The 5,239-nt window shown below is 37.3% G+C and overlaps 1 pseudogene; it reads right to left on the reverse strand.

The window, feature by feature from the left end:
• Positions 1-4,276: 4,276 nt before the first annotated feature.
• On the reverse strand, positions 4,277-4,399 carry LOC145409410 (5S ribosomal RNA; annotated as a pseudogene).
• Positions 4,400-5,239: the final 840 nt, after the last annotated feature.

Consider the following 5,239-nt stretch of genomic DNA (forward strand, 5'->3'; position numbering starts at 1 on the left):
TGTGTGTGTGTTTGTGTGTTGTATTATAACACACACATACAGGCACTCGCGCACGCGCACACAGCCAGCTTCATTTGTAGAAGATGAACATTAAATGCAGCATGATAATGGAGAAAAACAGGAAGGACCCGTTTTATTCAAAGTTTCGACAAGCAGGCTTGTTTAGGAATGTCTTTCGTGGCTATTGACCTTTAGCCAGGAGACTCGTGTCATGAAACCCATGTTTATATATATATACATATATATATATATATATATATATATATATATATATATATATATATATATATATATATATATATTCTTCTTCTTTGCTTTTTATTTCAATTTTTGTTCTTTTAGATTAATTTTTTTTGAGTGATAACTTAACTAAAGAGGTAGAGAGAAAAAACAGCTAACATTCAAACACTGCTAAACCTTAAAAAAAAAAAAAAAAATCGCCACACTACACTAACGCCTAAAGATGCAAATAGCTAGATCTAACTAGTCATCCCACAGAAGACTTACACTAATGGCTAAAATACCTCGACCAACAGAACACAATCGACTGCAAAGTTATAATGTCTCTCAACATTTCATATCTACACTCACCACCTACTAATTTCCAGGCGAAGCACATGTGTGTGTATATCTATCTATCTATCTGTCTCTATCTCTATTTAACTATCTATCTATCTATCTATCTATGTATCCGTCTCAATCTCTGTCTATCTATATATGAGACATCCATTCACAAACTATTCCATACACATCAACGGTCGACCTTAATTAAGAAAACTTAAACAGATGGAAACATTTACATACGTACAAGATGTGAAAGACCTCGTTCAACACATCACTATGTACTGAAAGTGCCCCAAACATCTCAATACTGCACACTTGCACTCGTCAGCTGGTGACTGACAGGCAATGATATAGGGGAAATCAGTATAAGAAATAGAACTGTTGGAATCGAGAATTATTTCATGTCATCTGTCCACCGAGATTGAAAATGAAATATATTCAAATATACAAGTGCTAATAATCATAACTATAAAGTAAAAAAAGGCACTTCACTCTGTTCAATCAGATCTCCCTCAAGAATGTCATCAATTTATCAGTCACAAAAATATCCCCGTCTCCCAAGAGCACAGTGGTAACAACAAACGACTTATATAGTCCAAGCCTGGGGTACCACTGACAAACACAGTAACAACAATGCTTCTGAAACAATGTAACAGACTTAGTCTGACTTCCTCATAGTTAGCGCGAGTGCCAATGGTTGTGCTAAAAAAAAATTTCGGCCAACAATAATCAACGTACTCAATACTGGCAGCTTCAAGGGAACTTATTTTGCAGATATAATTTTCATATTTATTGAATTTAGCTACTTCCCAGTTTACCCTATAGCTAGTATCGAACTTAAGTTTATCAGTTGTATTTTCAGACTGAATTTCTTAACATCAAATTCACTCTTTAATAATTCTTCTATTCCTCGAAATGTTTCTTCTACAGATGATCGGTCTCAGCCATTACATGATATATATATATATATATATATATATATATATATATATATATATATATATATATATATATATATATATATATATATATATATATACAAAACGATGTGAGTGTATTATTAAGGATGTTTTATGATGTTTCGGTGAAATCATATGGAGGAAAAAATACCATGATAAAACCTTTGATATTTTCCCAGCAGTAACCGGTGTCGAACTTTCAACCATTCTCTCCCAACCCCACTGCAGTAACTACTCTACAGTACTATCCAGGCCCGCAGGCAATTGGATGGCGGGTGAGGCGTGCGACCTACCCTACCCCCCTCCTCCTCTGCACAAACCTCCCATTCCATCGGGCTGAAGTAATCAGCATTACTTTAATGTAACTATTTAAATCAATTGGAGACTTTAAATAAATTACCCTCTAGTTTAGGAATATTTTAAATAATTTAGCTTAATACATTTTAATTTATTTTGAGACAATAATTTACAGATTTCTACAGATTTTTTGGGATGCAGCCATATATTTCCAAAAATTTTAGTGCCAATACTGTTAAAGTCGTAGATTCATATAAATGCAAACACAGTAGTATTATTCGCATTTAACTCGCAATAATAAATATACATTTGAGGAAACGATGTTTCAACATGCCGTACAGGGTTGCAGCAAAAAGCAGAATAAATAAATAGAAAATTAAACCGTCATCTTACTTTATCTCTTATTGTTCTGCGAGCAGGATAGTATCATAGAAAACGGTACACTCAGCTAATTAAATATATTATTAAATACCTGCCAATAGCTCCTGATTTACATATTATTGCGATTACCCTTGTATTAGACGCACTGTTATTCATGCTAGGACAGCAACATTCGTGCAAATATAATTTTACTCAATCGAGAGGCTTGATGTCAGTGTCAGAATGAAGTAGAGAATTTCTTTTCCTATTTTTCTAATATTCCCTGCCATACACAACTCTTGTTATTTTTTTTTTTTTTTTCAGGCTTTTGAAATTTATTTGTGCGCAGCCATTCATCCGCTGACCTACATATATTTGCATATAAATGATACAGTTCAAGCTATAAGTGCAGACCCTGGAAGCTATTATTTCTTCCGTAAATTTACTAGAAACCAGCGATCATGCAAGTTTTCGTAGGGCTAGCCAGTCATTTTGTATCCATTCATTCGCCTAAATTCTCGTATCTGAGTGCCTTTAATTCTCATTCATAGCTATTTAACGTCAATCGCTCCCGTTTTTTTTTTTTTTCTCAATTACTGCGCCAGTCTAGCCGTTAGATGTCTGTTATAGAGTTAGTGGTTGTGTTTTGGTTTTGACCGATACTTTTCGATGGTAGCAGCACAACACCCAAAGGTAGGCTTGTTTTCATCTGACGGAACCGGGCATCTCCCACAGTTTGAATGCTAAGTCGTGGCTGCATGAAATTTAATGAGCCTTGGTTCTGAGACAGTAGTGAGTCTCCTTAATTACTAGTCGTCATCCCCCCCTCCCCCGTTTGACTACACTTTGCCATTAGCTGAACTGAGAGAGGTTATGGACCTGCGTCAGGTGAAAACAAACCAGTCATAACCCTTTAAATTTCCTCTAATTTACTCTAGTTTTACCGTAATGCTGAATGATTTACTTATGTTTATATAATAATCTCATACCATTTTGACATGTTTAGGCCTTGTAATTATTTACTTCTTTGCTGCCAAGACTTTAATCGTTTGAACCAAGCCTGTTTATCATTAATTTCGTATGATCAAACTTATGCTTTATAGTCGTTGTTGTAGAGCTACACCCCGTCTGTCTGATCGAGCAGACCAATCAACCGCAGGCAAGCAACCGCCCTTGAATGGCTGTCCCGTACAGTGAACCGATGTTTCCATGCGGCTGACAGCGCTTGTCACAGCGAGGCGCGGAGATTACTGTAGTGTGGAGGTTTGATTCCTGGGTGGACGCCGCATTTTCGTCTCCACCCAGTTTAACAGGGGCACCATAGTAGGTTCCACGCCACCCCGTTATTTGGCTGTATGGTTATCGCCTAGCGTTGTAAATGATTTCCTAAGTTATAGGAAACCATTTTTCCTGTCACTCAGTGTAGAGCCACCTGCATTGGAAAGGAGTGTAATATACTGTACAGTGACAAGAGGAATGGGCGAAAGAGAAAGAGAGGAGGGTAGACAGAAAAAAAAAGAAAAAAAAAAAGAATGATTGACAGGAAGGAAAAAGTAATCAGCACAAAATCAAGTGCACGGAGAGTAGTCGCCCCCATCTACCACCATGATTTATATTACTGTTGATAAGCATTTCATAATTTATCCAAGCATGGTCGTGTTTATAATCCCATATTCCAGTGTGCCATAATTGCTATCCTATATGCTTTTGACCATAACCTGGCCAAGATTTTCGTCCTTTTGCACAATATTTCACTAAGTTCAGTGGAAGATAAAGACTACTACGCTCTGCCTCCTTCCCACAGCATTTCTTCGTGACTAGCATCGTATTCATGAATTAATCACCATCTAGAACTCAACATTAAAGATGACAATTGAAAGCGTCCTCTTTGACAGTGTAAATTGAAACTAAGGTACAAATTTTCTTATTGATTTTCTAGTTATTAAGATCAGAAGTGCATTTATCAGTTAATTCATTCATTCATTGCCAGACGCCATGTATCCCAAACGGGGTAGCCAAGGGCTTAGAGTTAATTGTTTTACAGGGAGGGGCACTAATCCTCCACCAACCCCACTTGACACGTAGGGAGAACATTATGCCAACAGCATCTGGTGTTCCCAGGAGGTCACCCATCCAAGTACTAACCAGACCCAACGTTGCTTAACTTCGCTGATTGGACGGGAAGCGGTGTACTCAACAGTCCAAATATGAATAAGAGTACAGTATAGATAAGTATTTTTTCTATTATTTTTGTTTTATTAACCTTTATCCTTAAGTTAATCAAATGGACATTCCACTAAATGACGCTCACCCCCACAGTGAGTTTCCTGGATATGGGTCTGAACTAACATCTATATTAGCTGTTGTCTGAAAATTTGCTTTTCTACAGACCGACTTATAACATTAAAAACTTTCTACCTTTCTGCAACCCTTCAAAATGACAATTTGTTATGTATGTCGTAGCTGAAATGTATTGTAAATTTTGGGAAAGTGTCCTTGAAATTCGAGTCTTGTAATCTTGATGGTTTCAGACACACATTCTCAGTTTAAATTTATCTTTCATTCATGCAGAAGGCCAAGGAAAATGAAATAATAAACCAGCGCTCGTGAAGCAAGAGCAGGTATTATGTTTTACTCTGCGTGTGTGTGTGTGTGTGTGTGTGTGTGTGTGTGTGTGTGTGTGTGTGTGTGTGCGCGCGCGCGCGCAAGGTAACTAACACAATTGATCTGATCTGGACCAGACTTAGTGAAAGGGTTGGGGATCAGGTAAAGGGTTAACGTTTTGTTGTTGTTTTGATGAGTCAAAGGCCAAGGCCATATTTCAAGGTCAGCTTTAACTACTTTTATCGATTTAAGCACAAAGTTTCTGAAGTGGTTTATGATAGCGCATGGGTAAAGGGATTTGATTTTGAGAAGTCAGACAGATGTTATGGTCACAGGGAAAGCTTAAGTGTCAAGGGCACAGGGCAAGATCAACTCGGATAGTTTTGATTCGACTTGGACCAAGCAAGGTAGAATTGCTAAGGGTCAGGCAAGAATGATATAATCGATCTTGGGTG

This window comes from Coenobita brevimanus, chromosome 80, assembly GCF_032717465.1.
Source record: "Coenobita brevimanus isolate Jiangsu-jjx chromosome 80, ASM3271746v2, whole genome shotgun sequence".
Classification (NCBI taxonomy): Eukaryota; Metazoa; Arthropoda; class Malacostraca; order Decapoda; family Coenobitidae; genus Coenobita; species Coenobita brevimanus.